Source organism: Amblyraja radiata, chromosome 9, assembly GCF_010909765.2.
Source record: "Amblyraja radiata isolate CabotCenter1 chromosome 9, sAmbRad1.1.pri, whole genome shotgun sequence".
Taxonomy (NCBI): Eukaryota; Metazoa; Chordata; class Chondrichthyes; order Rajiformes; family Rajidae; genus Amblyraja; species Amblyraja radiata.
Window position 1 is genome coordinate 14561903 of NC_045964.1, and position 25298 is coordinate 14587200.

At 43.6% G+C, this 25298-nt stretch overlaps 1 protein-coding gene across 4 annotated transcripts in view; it reads right to left on the reverse strand.

The window, feature by feature from the left end:
• Nucleotides 1-25298, reverse strand: part of ttbk2 (tau tubulin kinase 2) — a 202463-nt gene that overhangs the window by 161021 nt on the left and 16144 nt on the right. For 2 of the 4 annotated variants that reach the window (XM_033026749.1, XM_033026746.1), the window contains exon 1: nucleotides 15111-15453. The exons of 1 other annotated variant lie outside the window; for it this stretch is intronic. The gene's annotated coding sequence lies outside the window, so the exon portion shown is untranslated. Of the gene's footprint in view, nucleotides 1-15110; nucleotides 15454-25298 lie in introns of those variants that run through there. One more of the 4 variants, XM_033026747.1, reaches the window with a different exon arrangement.

Sequence of the window (25298 nt, forward strand, 5' to 3'; positions counted from 1 at the left end):
ACATGTCCTACCCATGTGCCTGTGTAACTGCTTCTTAAATGTTAGGATAGTCCCTGCCTTAACTATCTTTTCTGGCAGCTTTTTCCATACATCCACCACACTTTGATGTTCTATAATTTACTGTGCCAAGGGGCCAATAAATTTCACATCTCGTCCTTTACTAATACACCAGTCACATCTGATGTACCTAGCCCCATTCATTTGCACGGAGACTTTGACTATGATAAGTTTAACTTGTTTCTATTTCTCAGCAAATTTACATTTTAAATTAAAATAAACCTAACTTAATAAAGCTTAACTACTTAAAGCAATTTTAACTCTTCTTGTATGCCCAAGATTATATTAGGTAAATTCATGGGTGCTTATCTGCACGGAGTTCATACGTTCTCCCCGTGACCTGCGTGGGTTTTCTCCGAGATATTCAGTTTCCTCCCACAATGCAAAGACATACAGGATTGTTGGCTAATTGGCTTGGTATAAATGTAACATGTAGAATTATCCAGTGTGTGTCGGGTAGTTAATGTGTTAATGTGCGAAGATCACTGGTCGGTGCGGACTCGGTGACTAAACTAAAAACTAAAACTTCTGCTTGATGAAAATCCAATTTAGTATGTCACTCTGAAATGCCTTCTAATTCCAGTTCCAAATTGCATGATTAAAACATGGGTTAAAGCACTCAAACCCTGATCAAGAAAAAGAAACCCTGATCAACAAAGTAAAGAAAAACTGCTGTCTCACCAATAATACTCTTCAGACTCAGAGTTTCCTCTATCGTTTTGATGGAGTCCGAGGGGGCAAGTAGGATAACCTCAGACTTGCTCTCGTTTAGTTGGATGAAGTTCTGGGCCATCCAACACTTTATATCCTCGAGGCAGAGCATAAGGCTGAGTAGATTTGATTGGTTGTTGGGTTTCAGGGGGAGATAGAGTTGTGTATCATCTGCATAGCAGTGGAAGGAAATGCCGTGCCTGAGGGGAGCATATACAGAGAGAAGAGAATGGGGCCTATGATGGAGCCTTGTGGAACCCCGCAGCAAAGGCTAGCTGGGGATGAGAAAGAGTTGTCTATGTTTTATGAGAAACTCCTATCTTTGAGGTAGGAGACGAACCAGCTCAGGGCAGTGGCATTAATACCAATCCCATACCGGAGACGGTCAATTAGGATGGTGTGGTCCACTGTATCAAATGCCGTGCTGACGTCGAGAAGTAGCAGGATTGCAGTGTCGCCGGAGTCAATGGCGAGAAGGTCGTTGTGTACCTTCAACAAGGCAGACTATGTGCTGTGGTGGGCCCTGAAACCTGATTGGAAACTTTCCAGGATGGTATTTTGGTGTAAGTAAGGCATTAGTTGATTTAGAATTAACTTTTCAAGGAATTTTGAAAGGAATGGCAGTTTGGAAATAGGTCTGTAGTTGTTAGGCAAGGTGGGGTCTAGGTTAGGTTATTTCTGGAGGGGCTGGACCACTGCATGCTTGAAGCAGGTTGGAACAGTGCCAGTGGCCAGGGAACTGTTGATGATAGAGAGAATGCTGGGACCGGCTATTGCAATGACATCCTTCAGAAGGGCAGAGGGTACAACGACGAGGGGGCAGGTTGCATGTTTCATAGTGGAGACCAGCTTTACAAGTTGGAAACAGTCTAATTTAGAAGAACAGACCAATGAGACAGCTAGGTCACAGATGGGAGGGGAAATATTCGTTCTGATGTTCTCAACTTTGCTGGTGAAAAATGTAGTAAATTCTTCACACTTAGCAGGGGACCCAGCTAAGCTGGTACTGGGGGCAGGACATATGACCTTGGAGTTATGGCCGTTTTTGGAGATAAGGTCGGAAAAGTATTGTGTTCTCGCAGACTTTACTGCCTGGTATTTGAGAAGATTGTTTCTCAGAAGTTCAAAGGAAATTTAAAGCTTATCAGATTTATACTTCCGTTCTGGTTTTCTGCACTCTCTTCTTAGGGCTCTGGTGGTGTCATTGAGCCAGGGCCACCCTTTAGGCTTAGGCTTAGGCTTATCCTCCCGCGATGTGCAGGTAATCTTTTGCTTTTTTCCCCCAATCTGTTTTGTTTCTTACTAAATTATTCTCATATCTTGCCCTGCTTTCTAGTCAACATTTTGGTCCTCCTTTGCTATATATGCTAAATAAAATGCTCCCAATCTTTTAGTTTACTGCTCTTTTGTGCAAGATTTTAACCTCTTAATATCAACTTCAATCTTAATTAAAAAATATCATTATGCTCAATATTTGGAAAAGGCCCTTCCAGTTAATTACAACAACCCTTTTCCATTGTACAATTCTGTGCAGCTCCAAACAGATATTCTTAAATATTGGAAACTGGCGTGTTTCACAGCTCGTGGCTGCAAAAAATCTATGTCCTGGACCATACTGTCCACTGTGACAATTATGACAACATTGCTTTTTGCTCCCAAAAATCTAAATTGCCCTCTATCATGAAGCAGTGGTCAGTTTGCGTATTCTTGCCACAGTCTCTGCAATCACCCACATAAACAACAAGAATTTCATACTTGAAAAATTTCACATATACACATACCCAAGTACAAGGACCTAGACGTGCACTTTATCTTCATCTACTTTCAGGATACCCAAACCCACCTCAATTAAAATTACATCTGCTATTTTTAGATTACTTTTGATTAAACTTGTATAATGAAACACAACTTCTGGTTCATAATCTGCAGCATTACATTGTACTAGGTGCTTTTCATCAGATGAATCTGTTTTGGAGAGAGTCCAGAGGAGGTTTACGAGAGTGATGCTGGGGATGAATGCGTTAACAATATGAGGAGCTTTTGAAGGCTCTGGGCCTGTACTCACTAGCGTTTAGACGGATGAGGGGTTTATCAAATTGAAACCTACTAGATGACGAAAGGTCTAGATAGATTGGATTTAGAAATAATGTTTCCAGTAATGGGAGAGTCCAGAACCAGAGGGCACAACCTCAGAATAAAAATACATGCATTCAAAATGGAGATGGAGGAATTTCTTTACCCAGAGGGTGGTGAATCTGTGGAATTCATTGCCACAACTGGCTGTGGAGGCCAAGACATTGGGTATTTTTAAGGCAGAAATGTTTAGGTTCTTGATTAGGAAGGGTGTCAAAGGTTACAGGCAGAAAGCAGTAGAATGAGGTTGTGTGGTAAAAATAAACCAGTCATGATTGAATGTCAGAGTACGCGATGGGCTGAATGGCCCAATTTTGCTCCTACGTCTTATAGAAACAGGTCCTTCGGCCCACCACGCCGACCATGAATCACCCATTCACACCAGTTCCGTTATTCCACTTCCTCATCAACTCCCTACATTAGGAGCAATTTTAAGAGGCTAAATAACCAACAAGTCCGCATGACTTTAGGATGTGGGAGGAAACCGGAGCACCCAAAGGAAACCCACATGATAACAGAGAGAAAATGCAAACTCCACACTGACAGCACCTATGGTCAGGATCAAATCCAGATCTCTACGGAGGCAGCAGTGTCAGCCTCTAATGTTGCTAGTTATTACATTTTCTTGGTATTTTACTTGGTGTTGCCCCAAGACATCTAAACACATGTTCACACACAATAGATGTAACTTCATGACATATAAATATCATAATCAAGATTCAGACAGTCAAGATGGAATAGATATATAGGTACCCACTCTAGGTGGGGTGATCGGTACCTCTTCACTATGAAACTGAAGGGTCCAATTTTAAATAGTTTTGTGAAATCTACAATTCAAACAGTGTTCAATTAACATTAATAAAAAATGCTAGCCATTGCATCAGCAACACATGAAAGCTTTACATTGATTTTTGCCAAAATAGATCTGAATTGCTGCTGCTTGTTGCATTATTCAGTAACCAATATTAGCTGTCACTGCGAGTAAAAGGAAATAATTTCTAAACTGCGTTACATACTGGCGCAAAGAAAATGCTTGTCTGGGCCATGATAGAGATCTTTGTATCCTCTGTAGTCACTGGCAAGGTCCCAGAGGACTGGAGAATAGCCAACGTTGCTCTTTTGTTTAACAAGGTCAATAGGGATAATCCAGCAAATCATCGGTCAGTGAGTCTTACATCAGTGTAATAAAATTATTGGAGAAGGTTCTTAGGGATACGATCTACTCACATCTGGAAGACTATCAACATTTGATATAGCTTTGTGCAGAAGTCATATCTTACTAGCACGATTAGGTTTTTGGAGAGGTGATAAAGATGATTGATGAGGGTCGGACAGTGGATGTTGGCTACATGGACTTTTGTGAAGCTTTTGACAAGGTCCCTCATGATAAGACTGATGCAGAAGATTAAGATACGTGGATTATTTGGCGATTTGGTAGATTGGAATCAAAATTGAAGACAATAGTGCAGGGTGCTTGTTCTTGTTGGATGTCTTTGGCCGGTGGCAGGACCACTGTTTGTCAAGTGTATAAATGATTTGGATGAAAATATAGGGGAGCTGATTAATATGTTTGGAGACATTATAAAACTCAGAAGAGTTGTGGATAATGAGGAAGGCTGTCAAAGAATTGAGCAGGATGCAGGTAAATTGGAAAAATGGGTAAAGAAATGGCAGATGGAGTTTAATCCGAACAAGTGAGAGGTTAAATGTAAGGAAGTAGCAGACTAAGTAGGACCCATTGGGCCTGGTCCCTCAACGCAGCCCATTCCCCAATGCAATATTCTACCACTCATCTGTTCCCCCAACACAACGGCGGGAGCGTTCTGTAGCCGGGGGACGGCTTCAAGCAGGGCCTGTCAGGGGGGTTGCATGGGGGAGGGGGGGGTTGCGTGGGTGGGGGGGTTTGTGTGTGGGGGGGGGTGCGTGGGGGAGGGGGTGTGAAGGAGACGGGGTTGTGTGTGTCAGGAAGAGGGTGTGTGGGGGGGAGGGGGTGGGGGTGTGTGGGGCGTGTGGGGGGGGGAAGAAGGGGGTGTGCGGGGGGGGAGAGGGGTGTGCGGGGGGGAGGGGTGTGTGTAGGGGGAGGGGGTGTGAAGGAGAGGGGGTTGTGTGTGTGGGGGAGGGGGTGGGGGGCGTGTGGGGGAGGGGGGGTGTGCGCGGGAGGGAGAGCGGGCGGGTGCGGGGAGGGCGGTGTACGGGGAGAGTGTGGGTGTGCGCGGGGGATGGAGCGTGCGCGGGGGAAGGGGGCGTGCGCGGGGGAAGGGGGCGTGCGCGGGGGAAGGGGGCGGGCGCGGGGGAAGGGGGCGTGCGCGGGGGAAGGGGGCGTGCGCGGGGGAAGGGGGCGGGGACATGCGTGGGGGAGGAGCATATTGAAGGACCAGTCTCAATATAATCAAAATCAATATAATCAATGTCATCAGCATAATCAAGAACCCGGTCACGCCCTCTGCTCCCCTCTCCCATCAGGTAAAAGGTGCAGAAGTTTGAAAATACATACCCCCAGATTCAGCGCCAGCTTCTTCCCAGCTGTTAGTAGGCAACTGAACAGTCTTCATCAGCTAGTGTGGTCCTGACCTCCCATTTACCGAACTGGAGACCTTCGAACTATCTTTAATAAGACCTTACTGGACTTTGTCTTGCACTAAATGTATCTGTACACTGTGGACAGCTTGATTGCAATCATACAGAGTCTTTTCACTGACTGGGTAGCATGCAAACAACTGCTTCTCACTGTATGGTGGTACACATGACAATAATAAACTAAACAAAACCTCTAATTTAATAATCTACCCAACCTAGAAATCAATCTGGTAGAGTCTTCACTGCACATTTTTAATCACAAGCATATCCTCCTTAAGGAAGGAAAACCACTCAATAATCTGATGCTAGTCTCATTAGGGACTTGGATAATCACAGCTAAGCATTTTTCCTCATACTCAATCTCTTGCAAAAAAAAAAGCCAAGTAAACGTTTGCTTTCCTAATTGCTTGCTGACCCATATGTTAACTTCAGGTGGGTCTTGTGCAAAGACCTCCAAAGTCCCTCTGAACACCAGAACCTTTCAAATCCTTCAAAACTTTTCTAGTTTCTTCTACTAAAAAGCATAACCTCACTTTCTTTTTTTTACATACACGATGACTCTTTTGATGAGGATAGCGTCATTTTCACCAGGTTTAATATCCAACTCTGGCCCCCATGCTCTTCAATCTCTATATCAGCGATCTGCCACGCACGACCTTGCGCCAGTATGGATACGCAGACGACCTGGCCCTACTGCATTCGGACAGGAGTTTGTCAAACATGGAGGATGTGCTCTCAGCGGATATGGAACCCCCTTGTCCCGGGCTACCTTAAGGCCTGGAGACTAAAACCGAGTGTGGCAAAAACCACAACAGCCTTTCACCTGAACCACATGGAAGCTCAACGCCAACTAACCATCACCCTCAATGGGTCACCCCTACCCTATAACCCATTTCCTACCTACCTCGGGGTGAAACTAGATCGGCAGCTGACCTACAAGAAACACCTTGAAGCTCTCCATGCTAAAGTCTAGGCGCAGAACAACCTCCTGCGTTGCTTTGCCGGATCATCATGGGGCACCAGGACACCTACACTCCGAACCAGTGCTCTTGCACTGGTATACAGTGCCGCTGAGTACGCCGCACCAGCATAAGCTCATACTAGCAAGCTAGACGCCATCCTCAACGACACCATGCGGATCACCGGCTGCCTTATGCCCTACTCCGCCAAACTTCGCAGGGAGTACTTCACCCACAGGCTGGTGTGCAAGGCCCCATCGGACTCCACACATCCTTTGCACCACCTCGCCCAGGACTCACAGCAACTAGGACCTCAACGCCTGTCATCTCGTCGCCCCTTCTCCCATCATGCAGCGACCCTCTGTGGCTCCGGTTTCAACACACTAGGAGCATGGAGAACCAGCTGGGAACAGACTTTGCGACCTCCTCAATTCACTGTTGCACCGAACACCACAGCCCCACCCGGCTCAGACCTGCCCCGAAAAGAGTGGGTCGCCCTGAACTGGCTCCATACAGGGGTTGGCCGGTTCAATGCCAACATGCATCGCTGGGGACTGTGTTCATCAGCAGCCTGCATGTGTGGAGCAGACCAGCAAACAGCGCAGCATGTAATTTTCGACTGCGCTGTCCTTCACCCTCTGGTGGAGGGGTAGACCTCACGGCCCTCGACAACAGGACATTGAACTGGCTACAGCGCCTGGAGGGCATTACATAATCTCTGCTGCCTCAAACGCAAGAAGATAGTTACTGAGGTTAATGTTGTGCAGTGTATAATATAAATAGCTTAATGGTTGCTGAGGAGCTTTGCTTGTACCCGGCTGTCTTGGTTTTCAGGCTTCTTCCCGATGGTAGGAGCAAAATGAGAGTGTGGCCAGATTGATGTAGGTCTTTGAGACAGCACCTCCTACAGATTCCTTCTATGGTGGGGAGATCAGCACCTGTGATGGACCGGACAGTGTCCACCATTCTGTACACGCCTTCATTCGTGGATGTTCGAGTTGCCGAAGCAGGCCGTGGTGCAACCCACGAGTGCGCTTTCTACTTTATACTTGAAGTTCAAGACAATGATTCAATGTTGTCACACATACCATGGTAGTGAAATTCTTTGTTTTGCATACAACCCGGTAAGCAGACCTCACCTAGGCAGTACACAAAGAGTCACCGCATTTCTGGCACCAACAAAGTTACAAAAAGTTCATTGAACACTTATCTTCTGGTCGCAGTGATAAGCCAGGACTGCTGCTGCACGTGGCCGCAGTCAGCCCAACAGGTCCCTCTTTATTCATACTCTTATTCGTCAACGTACCAAACTCCTTAATCATAAAAAGAAACAAGCATTGATGAGATTTCATTGTGTTTGCATTAATGTGCCGGGCCCAGGACAGATCTTCAGAAATATGCATTTTCAGAAACATGGAGCTGTTGACTCTCTCCAATGCCATCCCGTCAATGAAGACAAGTTTGTGCATCCTCGGCTTTCCTCTCCAGAAGTCGATAATCAGTTCCTTGGTCTTGCTGACTTTTAGAGGAGGAATATTGTTCTGGTACCATCCAATCGCATTTTCAATTTTTCTCGTATTCTGACCTGTCTTTACCCATTGTTTGTACAACAGTTGTCGATAAATTTAAAGATGGCAACGGTGCTGTGCTTAGCTACACAGTCATGGGTATATATAGAAAGAGTAGAGCGGAGGACCAAAAATACATGGTTATCGAGGAAGACATTGTAGTCAATTTGTACTGATTGTGGTCTGTCAATGAGGAAGTCGAGGATCCAGTTACAACAAAAACCCAGTCTCCAACTTTGATGATAACTTGAGGGCATGATATCGTTGAAAGCCAGGTTGTAGTCAACGAACAGCTTGTGTTCTTGTTGTCCAAGTGGTCCAGTGCAGAGTTGAGAGCTAACAGGAAGGGAAAAGCTATAGAATTTTGGAAGTTGACAAACTGTATCTCCATTGCCACTTCTTCAAAACTGTGGGATGCAAGCCGCAAGGGCCTGATTATCCATCACCTTCAAATGTATTATTATGTAAGTGCAATATCTTTCAGCTCCTTCTGGATATTCTACTTCCACAGAAACAGACAATTTATTAAATTTCTCTACCATTTCCTTACTCCACAATATAAGTTTCCCTGTTAGTCTGTAAGGGATCCACATTGACTTTTGTTAATCTTTCCTTTTACACATCTATGGATGGTGTTATAGTTTCATGATCTTTACTAGGTTACTTGTGCTCTTTTTTTCCCCCTATCAGCAATTATTTGGCTCTCCTTTACAAAATTCTGAAGTTTTTGCCCAATCTTGAGGTCCACTGCTCCTTTCCTTTAATTTACCTGTGTCTTTAATTGCTTGTTAACAACACCCAAATAATTTTCCTGATAGATTTGGGTGCCTGAAGGCTTGCGAATTCCTTAAATTTTTGCCGCAGTTTACTGCCATATCTTTTACTGGAATTTCCTTATCCATCGTGATTAACTCAATATTTAGTAGAAAAAAGTGATGGAGTAATTCAGCAGGTCAGGCAGCATCTCTGGGGAGCACAGATAGGTGACATTTCAGGTCGGGACACCTCCCGCACTAAACGTCACAATTCCACACTATCCCAAGATGCGGCCTGTCCTGTTGAGTTACTCCAATACTCTATTTTTGTGTAAACCTGCATTTGTAGTTCCTTGCATCCTCATTATTTTATAGTTTACTTTGTTTAGAGGCAAGATGTGGTTTCAGATTAACAAAACCTCCTTCAACCTATTTATAAATTGCCATCATATTACGTTCACTAATCACGAAAGACTTCTTACATCCAGGATATTAATTAATCCTCTCATTGTACAATACAAGATTATAATGTATAGATTATTATCTATGACCATCCGTGATTGGTTCTTTTAACATTCTGATCCACAAATGTAATTCTGACAGTCCATAAATTCATCCTCCACACAATTATTGCTAATTAGCATGCAATACAAGTGTACGCCTTTCATCAATGTGACATCTAATTTTCTGACATGAAACACACATACAAGTCCAATGTTTTTGGCCACTTTCTCGTTCTTAACTTCCACCAAAAACTAGTCCTACTTGATTTTCTGAATTATGGTCCTTTAACTCTGTAATGGCACAGGTGGCAACAGGTGCTAGAGACTCTGGTTCGATCCTGACTTTGGCTGCTGTATGGAGTTTGCACGTTCTGCCCGTGACCACATAGGATTCCAAAGACGTGTGGGTTTGTAGATTAATTGGCCTTTAAATTACCCCTAATGCACAGGGAGTGATTGAGAAAGTGGGATAACAGAGTAGTGTAAACAAGTGATCGATGGTCAGAGTGAACAGGATGAGTCAAAGGGCCTACTTCCATGCTTTATCTATCAATCGGAACCCACCACAACAATTTAGTTTACAGCCTTAATCTATGGTATTAGTTATTTGATTTGTGGGGATATTGATCCCAACTTGATTCAAATGAAACCCTTCCCAAATGAACAGCTCCCTCCTCTCCCAATACTGGGCGTGTCAGTGCCCCATATATTTAAATCCATTTCTCCCACTCCAAAATTGGAACCATGTTTTCAATTCTCTGTTTTTATAGTCCCTAAACCAATTCAAACAGGACACATAATAATCTGCAACTTACTACCGTTGTGGTCTGCATTTTATGTTGGATCCTGGCTGTTGTTATCCTTCAGCAGAAACTTCTATGTCCTATCTGTTGTTGGTTCCCACTTGGATCACAATAAATGGATCTTTTCTCTCCCATCAAGTTCTGCTCCAGCTCCACAGAGAAGGCCATGTCCCTGGTGCCAAACAGGCAACACAACCTTTGAGACTCATGCACATGGCTGCAGAAAACAGTGCCCAAGCCCCCATCACTATTACCTCTCTGACTATTCCAACTTGAATGAATTCCTTATTTGTTGGATGTGTTTGTGGACCACGGTTCCTCCAACTCTATCCTCAGATGTCCAAATCTACCTCATAAGCAGCTACACTTTATATTCTTGACTGGTCCATCTAAGAGCTTAAAACAAAATATCCAGGTAACTTTCTCTCTCCCTGATGGATTCCAGTGTCCAAACCTGAAATCCAGCTCCTCAAAAAGGAAAATAGACATAAAAAGCTGGAGTAACTCAGCGGGACAGGCAGCTTCTCTGGAGAGAAGGAATGGGTGACGTTTCGGGACGAGACCCTTCAGACATTCTTGAAGAAGAGTCTCGACCCGAAACATCACCCATTCCTTCTCTCCAAAAATGCTGCCTGTCCCGCTGAGTTACTCCAGCTTTTTGTGTCTCTCTTCGGTTTAAACCAGCATCTGCAGATCCTTCCTACACAACTCAACAAGGAATACAGGTTCCTCATGTGTCAGATAATTATTGTAGGTGTGGATGCCATGGATCCAGATAGCCATCACTCCCACATACTAAAGCTACAACATTCCATCAGCATTGTTATTTAAAATATAAAGTTCCACTATAAAGATATGGTGGAAGCTAACATTTACACATAACACGGCGAGACCCAAACGATTGCAATATCTACTTCTTTCCCTTACACTGGGAATGTTTCTAGAAGCCAGCATGTCAAACAAGGATTTCAATTTCAATCGTCCCAACTAACAGAGAATTCAATTCTTGGAGATAAAGCCTCCTGATCACATAAACAAAGTTTCACAAAGCCACTGATTGTTACCTTAAATTTTACTTATGGGATACTATGATATTTAGAATGTTAACATTTTTTGGGGGAAAACAAGTAATATACAGTTCAATTTCCACATAACTTGGGCATATAAATTATAATAAAGAATATTCACATTAAATGCCATCTTATTGTGGTAAACGTCACTCGTCCAATTACAATATTAAATTTCAATAATTGGGGCAAGTTAAGGTTAGTCATGACCAGTACTTCATATCCTAATGCTATAACACATTGGTTAATGTGCTTGCGTTTGGGATAACCTCATCAAAAGTTTTTTTTAAATTACAAAAGATCACAAAATTATATGGTCTATATTTGGTCTGAGCCTCAATGACATAAAAGCAAAAAAGGGCTGAAAGCAGTTTAGAGTTGATTTGATCCTTTCCCGTTTTGTCAAAGTCAAAAGATCACAATATGGATTTGTGAAGCTGTCACTCTAGCACAGTAAGTGACGTAATGCAATGTAATTTAGAAAGCATATTAAATCCATGACCCTTCCACCCTCTCAAATGCATATATAATAATTCCTGGCACTAAGGAAGAGCAGGGAGTACTTGCTGTGTTAAACAAATCTCCCTGAAGCAATGCCACCCAAAAATAGATTATTTTCCATTGGGATTCATGTGGGGTTTGTGAAACCTTGTTATATATAAAATTTGCTGTTGTTCTTTTTTAGTAGTGATCCATCAAATGCAATCACACACGCGCACACAGATCTTTCAAATAACTATATTCACAATGGACCAGGGCTTTGTTTCTTCAAAGTTAACAGGATTTCATCTTTTGAATTAATTCTCACATCACTGAATTAAAAAACAGATATATATGCCAGTTAAGCTAACAATATTTTGTGGTACACAAAATTGCTGAGGAACTCAGCGGGTGCAGCAGCATCTATGGAGCGAAGGAAATAGGCGACGTTTCGGGCCGAAACCCAATATTTTGTGGTTATTGATCAATCATTACAAACCAGTCTAGGTTTAATTTCTACAGAAGGACTGCCAATTTACATCAGCAACTGTTCACTTGCTTCAAACTGCTAAGATGATCCATTCCCTTCTAGATATAAAAATTCTACCCATCTAGATGAATAACTTGAGGTCACCACTGTTAGAATATTATAACTCAATGGATTTGAGATACAGTGACTATAAACACCTCAGTAGTTATGTCCAAGCAGCCATAAATCATTACATACCAGCATGAAATCAATTTGAATTGGCCAACATTAAGAACGAGGCTCTCAAAAGAAAGTACTATGTTACGATGCATAGAAAGTATAGAAAACCATCAAGTCATGGAAACGGATATGTAGTGCAAGAAATCAAATCCTGGTGTGACGGAAAGAACTGTAAATGCTGGCTTAAATCAAAGATAGACACAAAATGCTGGAGTAACTCAGCGGGACGGGCAACATCTCTGGAGAGAAGGAATGGGTGACGTTTCGGATCTGAATGAAATCGTGGTGCCAAGCTATGTTGATGCTGTTTTACTTATTACCCTCAGAGAGCCATTAAAATTTCTGTTAACATACACTTCAGTAACGATGCTCATTAATACTTGTGTTGTTTTAAGATTATGAAAGTGTACAAACACTGCATTTATTCAACTTCAAAAACCTGTTAACTCAAAGCAATTTTCCATGTCAACTTGTTTGCAAGAAACCAAAAAGCTAGTTCGTAGTCATCACATTAATCCGATCAACTACCTTCATTTGTAGACTTTATCCAACATTATCTACCTCTGATTATTCACAACAGTCCTTAACCAAAGGCAAGACCCTTATCATCAGTAATGTGCAGAGGGATCTTGGAGTCCAGGTTCTTAGCTTACTAAAGGTGCAACACAGAAAGGGTGGTAAAGAAGGCATGTGATATGCTTGCCTTCATTGCTAGGGGCATTGAGTACAAGATGCAGGAAGCCATGATGCAGCTCTATAGGACTCTGGTTGGCCCACATTTGGAATACTGTGTGCAGTTCTGGTTGCCCAAAAACAGGAAAGATGTGGAAGGTTTGGAGAGGGTGCAGAGAATGTTTACTGGAAACTTGCGTGGCTCAGAGGAGGTTTCAGCTACAGGGAGAGGATTGTTTTCTCTGAAATGTCAGAAGTTGAAGGGAGCCTTGATTGATATAAAATTATGAGGGGCATAGATAGGATAGACACTCAGAACCTTCTTCCACTGGGTGGACATATCCAACACTAGAGGGCAAAGCTATACGGTGAGAGAGGGAAAGCTTAATAGAGATGTGTGGAGGTTAGTTTTAATAGAGATTTTTACCGTGGACCTGGAATGCATTGCCAGGGGTGGTGATATGACAGAGATGATAGTGGTGTTTAAGAGGCTTTTGGATAGGCACATGGAAATGCAGGGAATAGAGAGATAAGGAGCATTTACAGGCAGATAAGATCAATTCAGCTAGGTATCATGTTAGGCAGAAACATTCAGGGCCAAAGGGCACATTCATGAAAACTATATCACATCTACAGTATTTACACTTACACTGACTGAGAACATTATTTTTATTTGGCTGACAATCAGCTCATTTTAAAAATAAACTTTGCCTGAAGACTATTGGGGGGGAAAAAGTTCAGAATCCAGAATTAATTAACACAAAATGTAAACAATTTTGTACAGTGTGCACTTTTCATTTAATATCTCGTCTAATAATGCTCATTCATGCCATTCCTTAAATCTTCCAATAAACAATTCAAATATTCATTGTGTGTAAACACACTTCCCCATTTTCACAGATTTAGGTTACTTTTAAAAGTTTGCTGCTTTGTCTCAAACTGGTTAAATACAAATTCAAATCCTAATTTCAATTTCACTATTACTGCATGCTCTTCGAATCCACGTTAATGTCATCCGTGCATCCTTTTGTATATAATGAGATCTAAATTCACAAACCCAATGGTTATTAAAAGCCACGAGAGTCCTTTACCACAAAACACAATAGAAAATAAAAAACAAAATTTGAAAATAATAAACTCAGTTTGAAAATAAAGAGACGGAGTATATCCCATCAACTTGAAAAATCATCAGGTACAGAATACATACAAATAAATGCCCCTGCTCACATAACTGACGCAAAGGCATGAACAGAATACACCATGAGGCAATAAATATTGCAGTAGGATTGCTTTTTCTGCAACATCGCCAAAAGCTGCTCTACCGCCGTTATTTCTGCGATCATTAGTCGAGGCCAAATAACTCCCCCCCCCCCCCCCCCAAACAACAACAAAAAATGACCGAGATGATTATTTTCAAGGGGTTTCAACAAAATGACTGCGTTCCTTCAAGGTCAATGTCCTTTTTTAAAGAGAGGAAGATTATTGCAAACTGAAACAGACCTCCAAATGATATCGAATAAGGGGAATGACCCTGCAAATCGTTTTACAGCAAGGCCCTCATAACGTGCACTAAATATTATGTCCTCGTTTGGCGATTGCTATGGCCGACTGCATCCCGAGGATGTTAAGACAGAATATACCGATCAACGCTGACTGTCGTACAACGCGTGTGTCAAACACAGGCGCTATGAAATTACAATCAGTGTGTGTGGGATTAATTCAGTTGGGCCCCCCACTCCACCCTATATCCGGCTCTGTGATATTAATGATTCAGCAGGTTATGGTCCAGCAAGTAGATTGGAAATGGGAAGATTAGACTTATTCAGATCAAGCCTCTGTCCGGGGAAAGAGTACCAGTCAACCCTCATAAATCCCAATTGCCAGAAGAAAACGAGTTGCCTCTTTTCCTCCCAACGGAGCTCACATGATCAGCCACCGACAACACCCCAACCTACCACCCACCCACAGCCCCCAACCCCAGCGGCCGCCCCGCCTCGACCCCTCGCCAGGACATGCCGCTGCGGGGTGGCTGGCCGCTGCCTCAATCATATCCACCCCCTCCCCTGCCCTCCTCCGTGCGTTGCCATCAACGGCTGAGGCAAGGCCCGAGGCTCACCTGTGACACGGCTCGACATCACCGCCGCCGTCTTCCCGGGGGGTGAGTGGCCCCCTCGGTCTTCCCCCCCAAACCCCTCACTTTACAAGCGACGCGGACTTTTCTGCCGTCCCTGTTTCATCTCCCACGGAGGAGGTGTGGGGAGGGGTGGGTGAACAATAAATGCGAGGAGAGGAGGAAGGTGGGGAGGGGAGAGGGAGGGGGGGGGCGGCGTGCGTGTGAAGAACACCTCAAAACAATCAATGGATGAGACTGCCCCTCGGTCAGGCAGCGGCGGCGGCGACGGCCGCGGCGGCTCCTCCTCCTCCTCCCGCCATGATTGCCGCAACCTCTTACGTCGCACTGTACCATCGCAACCGGCCGCTCAACGCAACGCAACGCAACGCAACGCACACAGCGCGCGCCACGCCCCTCCCCCCGCTCCTCCCCCCCTCCGCTCCCATTCGACGGTGCCCGGCAGCCGGGGGTGGGGGCGGGACTACACGCTCTCTAGCGCCCTCCCCTTCTCGTCGATTGGCCGGCCATCGCCCGTCAACGGACGTCACAGTCCTGCCGCATTCACCCACTGCGCCATCGTGGCCCGAAGCATTCTGGGAATTGTAGTTGTCTGTGGGGGAAGGAAGGGGAAAGCGAAGTTGGCTTTCATCAACACACCGATGCTTTGGTCGTAACTTGCTCCAACGTTGGTCGGGCAAAGCTGAAGTCTTTAAGCTAGAATGTAATAATCGAACATTTGGAAAAGAATAGGTGAAGAGAAAAAGATTTATGAAAAGAGGGTGGCCAGGAGAAAAGATAAAGGGGAGTCAGTAGATGTGGTATATTTAGATTTTCAGGGGCTTTCTATTAGGACTTCACTGGAGATTATCACAAGGAACTGGGATGATTTACTGGCATGGATTGTGAACTGGTTAATGGACAGGATGCAAAATGTGGGAATAAACAAGTATTTTTTAGGCTGAAAAAGTTGTAGACCTGAGATGTCATCCATTGGGACAAGGGGTCACAGTTTAAGGATAAGGGGGAAATCTTTTAGGACTGAGATGAGAAAAACATTTTTTACACAGAGAGTGGTGAATCTCTGGAATTCTCTGCCACATAATGTAGTTGAGGCCAGTTCATTGGCTATATTTAAGAGGGAGTTAGATGTGGCCCTTGTGGCTAAAAGGATCAGGGGGTATGGAGAGAAGGCATGTACAGGATACTGAGTTGGATGATCAGCCATGATCATATTGAATGGCGGTGCAGGCTCGAAGGGCCTAATGGCCTACTCCTGCACCTATTTTCTATGTTTCTATTACTACTCTATAGAGATACTGCCTGCCCCGCTGAGTTACTCCAGTTTTTTGCATATTCCTTAGGTTGGTAGATTACAACAAATAGAACACTGCTAGATTTGGTGCTTGGCTCCCAGCTGTTCATAATCTATAGGAATGATTTGGCCAAGGGGATACAATGTAGGTGGTGTGGAGGATGGAAAGACAATTCAGGACGACTGAGAGATGCCATGTGTGTGGGCAAGAATTTGGCATATGGAATTTACTGGGGGGGGAAATGTGAGGTCATCCATTTTGATGGCAAAACAGAAAATAAGATTTTCTTATTTTCTTCAAACACTGATATACAAGAATTTTCCCGAACAGTCTGTGACCCACAGAGCCGTGGCCATAGCGCTGGGGCCGGTAGCACTATATTTAACCCCCATAGTGCTGCAGCCGGCAGCTCTTTGGTTAAATTACCACGCGTTAAGCCGACAGCGCTGTTTAAACCTTTGCGCGCCAAACCAGAGGCGCTGTGTGTATCACCTTTAATTCAACACCTGATTTCTTACCTGTATAAAGGCAGATGCCAGTAAGTCAGAAATTAGTTCAAGTTAATGAACAAGAGGGGTTCACAGACGGGCTGAGTCGCGCTCAGTGTCGCGGATGGAGGCAGAGAGAGAGAGGCATGTGCTGCTGTAAAACGTACCCCGTGCATACCAAGACAAGTATTCTTTTTGTTCTCACTCTTGCCAATAAATCTGATGTGTTTATGTACGAGAGGGATTCACCGACGGGCTGAGTCGCCATCAGCGTCGCGGACGGAGGCAGAGAGAGAGAGAGAGGTGTGCTTCTGTAAAACTGGACCACGTGTATACCGAGACAAGTATTGTTTTTATCCTCGCTTGCCAATTAAAGTGATTTGCAACTAAACAGACGAGTGGGCCTTTTTCTGTTCTACTAGTCAGATTCTTGAACTTGTTCCCTTGGAACAATCACCTTGTTCATTTCTCTCCACAAGAGAGATGCTGAAATCTATATTCTGCACTCGTTACTTTACCCTTCGCTCTACCTACTGTACTTAAGTTTATCTTGGTTCTATTTATACATAGTATTAACTGATTTGGTTGGAAAGCATGCAAAACAAATCTTTTCACTATATCTCGGTACACATTGCAATAATCAACCTAAACCAGATGCTGCTTAACCCTCTAAGTGTTCCTCCACCAGTTTGTTTTCTGCTCAGAAATGGGGTACTGATTTTGGATGATCAACCATTATCATATCGAATGGTGGTGCTGGGACGAAGAGCCGAATGGCCTACTCCTGCACCTATTTTCTATGTTTCTATGTTTCAAGATTCCATCATCTGCAGTCTCCTGCCTCCTGATTAAGACAGCTAATGCTATGTTGGCATTGTGTTGCAAAAGTACTTGACTCCAGGAATAAAGTAGTCTGACAGGAATTACACAAGGCTCTGGTTCGACCATTTGGTCTCCTTACCTGAGAAACAATGTACTTGTCAGAGTCCAAGTGCAGCAAAAGGTTATCAGACTAGTTCCATGAATGGTGGTTTTGTCATTTGAGTAGAGATTGAGTGGACATGCTCAACATTCCCAAAAATTTGGATGAATCCAAAGAGATCTCATTGAAACTCATAAAATTCTTAATACAGCCTGGACATAGGGACGATTCAGGGGTCACTATCACAGCAAGAGGGGAGGTGGGGAAGCATTTGGAACCTGGATGAAAAGTTTATTCGCTCATTTATTTGGAATTCTCTACCTCAGAGGGTTGTGAAGGAATGGACTTGTTTAGAATTTATTGCAAGAGAATTGGCGCTGGAAATGTGGCAACTCATGTACTGCCCCAGTGTTACCTACTATCTTTACACTCTTGTACTTACATTACCTTCCATAATGTGGACGTGGTGCTTGGGACAAAGACCCATCATTTATTTATTTGCCTCTGTACCCCACAATTTGAGATTTGTAATAGAAAAAATCACATGTGGTTAAAGTTGTCATTGTTAACATTGTCAGATTTTAATAAAGGCCATTTTAATACATTTGTTTTCATCATGTAGAAATTACAGCAGTGTTTATACATAGTCCCCCCATTTCAGGGCATCATAATGTTTGGGACACAACATTGGCATGTAAATGAAAGTAGTCATGTTTAGAATTTTGTTGCATATCCTTTGCATGCAATAACTGCTTGAAGTCTGCGATTCATGGGCATCATCATTTGCTGGGTGTCATCTCTGGTGATGCTCTGCCAGGTCTGTATTGCAGCCATCTTTAGTTTATGCTTATTTTGGGAGCTAGTCCCTTCAGTTTTCTCTTCAGCAAATAAAAGGCATGCTCAATTGGGTTCAGACCGGTCAATTGACTTGGCCACTCAAGAATCTGCCATTTTTTAGCATTGAAAAACTCCCTTGTTGCTTCAGCAGTATGTTTGGGATCATTGTCTTGCTGTAAAATGAACTGCCAGCCAATGAGTTTTAAGGTATTTGATTGAACGTGAGCAGATAGGATGTGTCCATTCACTTCGGAATTAATTATGCTACTACCATCAGCAGTTGTATCATCAATGAAGATAAGTGAGCCAGTACCTTCAGCAGCCATACATGCCCACGCCATAACACCCCCACCACTGTGTGTTCACAGATGAGGTGGTATGCTTTGGATCTTGGGCAGTTCCTTCTCTCCTCCATACTTTGCTCTTGCCATCACTCTGTTATGTTAATCTTCGTCTCATCTGTCCACAAGACCTTTTTCCAGATCTGTGGTTGTTCTTTTAAGTACTTCTTGGCAAACTGTGATCAGGCCATCTATTTTTGCAGCTAACCAGTGGTTTGCATCTTGCAGTGTAGCCTCTGTATTTCTGTTCATGAGGTCTTCTGTGGACAGTCGTCATTGAAAAGTCCATACCTGACTGCTGAAGAGTGTTTCTGATATGTCAGACAGGTGTTTAGGAATTTTTTCTTTATTATAGAGGGAATTCTCATGTTATCAGCTGTGGAGGTCTTCCTTGGCCTGTCAGTCCCTTTGCGATTAGTAAGCTCACCAGTGCTCTCTTTCTTCTTATTGATGTTCCAAACAGTTGATTTTGGTAAGCCTAAGGATTGGCTGGTGTCTCTAGCAGTTTTATTCTTGTCTCTCAGTCGCACAATGGCTAACTTGACTTTCATCGTCACAACTTTGGTCCTCGTGTTGATAAACAACAATAAAAGTTTCCAAAGGTGATGGAAAGACTGGAGGAAAGACTAGGTGCTGACAGCTCTCTGATACCTGCATTAAGGAGGCATTTAAACACTCCTGAGCAATTACAAACACCTGTGAAGCCATGTGTCCCAAACATTATGGTGCCCTGAAATGGGGGGGGGGGGGGGGGAGGGACTATGTATAAACACAGCTGCAATCTTTACATGGTGAAACCAAAATGTATAAAAATGGCCTTTAATAAAATCTGACAATGTGCACTTTAACCACATGTCATTTTATTCTATTACAAATCTCAAATTGTGGAGTACAGAGGCAAATAAATAAATTGTGGGTCTCCGTCCCAAACATTATGGAGGGCTTATGTATAGTAAGATTTTTACTGAACTCTATGCAAAAAAACAAATTTCACTGTACATGCAACATTAAAGTACCATTGAACAATTGAGCTGCAGGATTAAGCCATCTCAATGCAATTTTATAGACCCTACCCAGACCACACCCAGAGTACTATGCACAGGTTTGGTCTCCTTACCAACTGAGAGATACTCCTGGTGTAGAAACAATGGAGAGAGGAATAAAGAGGCTGGTTAAGAGATGGCAGAGCAGGAGAGTGATATAGAAGTAGAAGATTAGCCATGATGGATGCATAGTGGAGCAGGCTCATTGGGCCAGATGGCCAACTCCTTTGGCTATTTCTTATGTTGTGGTGTTAACACAATAATCTTCCAAAGGACACAAGATTAAAGTACAGGTCATTATAAAGTGTGCCCGTCAGCATTATTCTATTGCAGTGAGAAATAGAAAATTCTATTGCAGTGACATGGATAGAAAATTGGTTGGCAGACAGGAAACAAAGAGTAGGGATTAACGGGTCCTTTTCAGAATGGCAGGCGGTGACTAGTGGGGTAACCCAAGGCTCGGTGCTGGGACCGCAGCTATTTACAATATATATTAATGATTTAGATGAAGGGATTACCTAACTTTCATGTTCGTTTTCTAGGTCTGCACAAAACTTGAGAGTCTTTAATTTACAACAGAAGTCTTTAATGTTTCACTCAATACTGGCAGCAAGACCAGTGACAATGGCTGCTCACATACTGTCTACAGACAGGATAAACTATATACAAAACATCTCCCTTTCTCCTGTACAGCGCCACCTGCTGCATGGGTGGAGCAACGGGTCCTCCCACCCCACACAGTCCACCAAACATCACAGTAACATAAGCAAATTTGCAGATGACACAAAGCTGGGTGGCAGTGTGAACTGTAAGGAGGATGCTTATGAGAATGCAGTGTGACTTGGACAGGTTGGGTGAGTGGGCCGATGCATGGCAGATGTGGATAAATGTGAGGTTATCCACTCTGGTAGCAAAAACAGGAAGGAAGATTATTTAAATAGTGTCAAGTTGGGAAAAGGGGAAGTACAACGGTATCTGGGGGTCCTTGTTCATCAGTCAATGAAAGTAAGCATGCAGGTACAGCAGGCAGTGAAGAAAGCGACAGCAGGCAGCGAAGAAGGCCTTCATAACAAGAGGAGTTGAGTATAGGAGCAGAGGTCCTTCTGCAGTTGTTCAGGGCCCTGGTGAGACCACACCTGGAGTATTGTGTGCAGTTTTGGTCTCTAAATTTGAGGAAGGAGATTCTTGCTATTGAGGGAGTGCAGAGTAGGTTTACAAGGTTAATTCCCGGGATGGCTGGACTGTCATATGCTGAGAGAATGGAGCGGCTGAGCTTGTCTACTCTGGAATTTAGAAGGATGAGAGAGGATTTTATTGAAACATATAAGATTATTAAGGGTTTGGACACACTAGAGGCAGGAAACATGTTCCCGATGTTGGGGGAGTCCAGAACCAGGAGCCACAGTTTAAGAATAAGGGGTAAGCCATTTAGAACGGAGATGAGAAAACACTTATTCACACAGTTGTGAGTCTGTGGAATTCTCTGCCTCAGAGGGTGGTGCAGGCCGGTTCTCTGGATATTTTCTAGAGAGAGCTCGATAGGGCTCTTGAAGATAACGGAGTCAGGCGATATGGGGAGAAGGCAGGAACGGGGTACTGATTGTGAATGATCAGCCATGAGCACATTGAATGGCGGTGCTGGCTTGAAGGGCCGAATGGCCTACTACTGCACCTATTGTCTATTAATAGTTATGAAGTGTAAACTGCTCTGGGAACTCAGCAGGGATTGATATCCTGCATCAGGACTGAGAGTGCAAAGGGAAAATATAGAGGTGAGAGGGACAGGTGAGATAGAGGCTGGCAGGTGATAGGTGAAAACATAAGAAAAGGATAATGGGCAGATGGTGACAGGTGGGGGAGGGACAGGTGCTGGTAGGTGATAGGCGGGATCAGAGATCCCTCTAAAATCCTCCTTATCCATTTATCTGTTCAATTGTCTTTTGAAAGTCATAATTGTATCAACTTGTATAGTTTCCTCTGGCAACACATTCCAAATTCGCTCTGGTGAAAACGTTGCAATAATTCGCCATGGCAACCGCTGCAGACCAAGTGCTGACAACTGGTAGTATAGATTGGCTCTTCATGGTCGGCTAAAGGGCCTGTTTCTATGCAGTATGAAGCTACAACTCAATATGTTATTAGTTGTTTGTAATGATGTGGTATAGTGTGTTTGTGAAGTCATTACAAATGGTTACAAAAATGCGAGCTGAAGTAGGTTGAGGAAAGGCTCATGTGGAACCCAAATACCAGAAAAGACCATTTGGGCCAAAAGATCTATTTCTGAGTTGTGCTTTTATAATAAATTCCTAAATTAACATATGGCTGAAAAATGTGGTGTTTTACACCTTAAGACGGTTTGATCTGATGCAAATTTCCATAACTGCTGGGAAAACTGATAAACATTTGGAAGAAAAAGTTACCACAACTCTCACGTTCTCCAGCAGACAAGCACAGGCCCAAAGGCAGCTCTGAACAAAAGTCACTTTCTTTACAGAGTTTGCACAAAACAAAATGTTGCTCTATTTTGTCAGATCCAGGTTAAAACAGAATGAATGGTTCAGTGGAGAACATCAGGACATGAAGTTGATAGCTCAATCGTTACTTTATTGTCACGTCTACCTAAATACAGTGAAATGCTTTGTTTTGCATATAATCCATTAAAATCACACTGTACATAAGCCCAATCTTCCATAAGTAAAAGAGTGCTATGATTTTAATGTGTAAAAAAATAGATTTTTTCCAAGGCAGTACACAAAGTGTTGCCACGTTTCTAGTTCTTAAAATTAGTCTCATCTTGGCCTTAAAGTGGTCGTTGTCCTGTCGGTAGTGCTGGACTAATTATGTTGGGGTCAGCAATGATATTGGTGCCTTCTCCCGTCGCTCCGTGAAGCTGTTGCGGGTTGTGCCTATGCTGCGTGCTTATCCAACCTCTGTGGGAACTCCAGCGGTGTTTGATCTACGTGATGTCCCGGCTGCTCTAGGGCCTCTGGCAGCCTATTCCATATCACCTCGACCTGCCACCACTGCAAACATCCCATCTCTCACCACCCACACCCGCTTCCTTTTGCCGAGATTGCCATCGCTTGCTTCTCAGGCCTCAGGCAAGATTCAAGATTCAAGAGACAAGATTCAAGAGACATTTCAAGAGACTCTGTGTGGTATCTCAGCTGCACGGAGGCGGAGAGGAGAGCTCTTCAGCGGGTCGTCCACAGAGCGCAGAAGATAATTTGGATACAGCTACCAGACTTGGAGGGCATCTACAATACACAGTGCCTCAGGAAGGCCATGAGCATTCAGAAAGACTCCCCACACCCTTGCAATAGTGTGTTCGAACTTCTACCATCCGGCGTTCTACGCCCGCACCTCCAGACTTAGGAACAGCTTCATCCCCAGAGCTATAGCAGCTCTGAACCGGTCATGCTGAGTGCTCCGCCATGAACTGTCTCCCTCGGATGGTCACGTCGCACATCGACCCGGCACAGACCTATTTGCACTTTATACTGCTTTAACTGTGTTTTTTTAAATCTTCTTTCTCGGGGTGTTTAAATTTTTAGCTAATTAAGTTATTACATCGGATGGAAGTTGCATTCCAAATCTTGTTATACCTCTGTGTAATGACAATAAAGATTTATTATTATTATTGTCACATGCACCAATTGGTACAGTGACATTTGGGGTCACCATACAGCCATACGAATAAAAAAAAGAACAAAACACAATAGTATTTTACCATTAACATCCCCTGCACAGCGGAAAAACCTTTTACACAGCAATTGGTGATGACAAACAATCCACAGGGGTGCTGGAGGTGATCAATAATTTCAAAGGATATTAGATAGGCACTGGACCGCATCAGTGGATAAAAAGAGCTAATGTTCATCGGAACTGGGATGTTCCTAGAGTCCTGGTCAATATTCATCCCTCAGTCAACAGCGCTGAAACGCTATCTAGTCGTTATTGTATTGTTTGTATACTGGCTGCTGGTCCATCCCATCAGCTTCTGCACCTCACTTACATTGGCTGTACAGCGCTCTGGGGTATCTACAATGCTGTGCAATCATTCCAGGTTCATGTCAAGCCATCAGCCTGTAACAACAAAGTTCACACTCGGAGGAGCTATGTTCTGATGTGATCTAGATTTAGTGTCCATCCAAGAGGCTTGTTTAAATTTCCACACATGGACCCCGCTTCCTACGAGATAAAACAATAGATTCACTTTTGTATTATCTCAGAGTACACGACCTTGGACAGGCAAAGTGGAAATGGGGGAAGGGAAAAACATCCACAAATCTGAAATTAAAAATAAAAATGCAGCTGATCAGTCACCATTGGCAAAGAAAATGAATCATGATATTTCAGTTATTGAGAGACAAAGGCAGTGTCGTGCAGTGGGGGGAGGCAGCAAGTGGCTGTGGTGGAGGATATGAGGAGCTCAGGGTGAGCTGCACAACCTTGGAATGAGCAGTGTTAGCCCAGGGGTAGACAACAGAGAAACCATAGCCAGAGAGTGCAATTGGGACATTCAGCAGCTTCCTATATCGCAGTGCTGAGTCAGCAGAACATGCTTTAATGCTGGACAAAAAACAAAGATTTGCAGTGTTCCTCAGAGTCTTGGTACCCAGATCACTAGAGCTGTAGGCAGCAGCTCTACCAGCTGAACCACTGTGTAGCCCAGTGAAATAAAATACCAAAAAGGCCAGGTTCGAATTGGATGAGATTGGACCTGTCCACATTAACTTTACTGACCAAATATAATGAAGGACAATCAAATTAAGAGCACAAGGATTAAAGAGAGTTGATTCATTATTAAATCGGACATGATGGGAAAATGAAAGAGCTGTGCAGAAAGATTGGAATAAAGGTGACAGCGAAATAAAATGTTACAGGTAATTAAAATCAGAATGGTACATAGATACATGGAAAATAGGTGCAGGAGTAGGCCATTCGGCCTTTCGAGCAAGCACCGCCATTCACTGTGATCATGGCTGACCATCCACAATCAGTATCCCATTCCTGCCTTCTCCCCATATCCCTTGATTCTGCTAGCTCCAAGAGCTCTATCAAACTCTCTTTTGAAAGCATCCAGTGTCGGCCTCCACTGCCTTCTGAGGCAGAGAATTCCACAGATTTACAACTCTCTGGGTGAAAAGGTTTTTCCTCGTCTCAATTCTAAATGGCCTAGCCTTTATTCTTAAACTGTGGCCCCTAGTTCTGGAATCCCCCAACATCGGAATTTTTTTTCCTGCA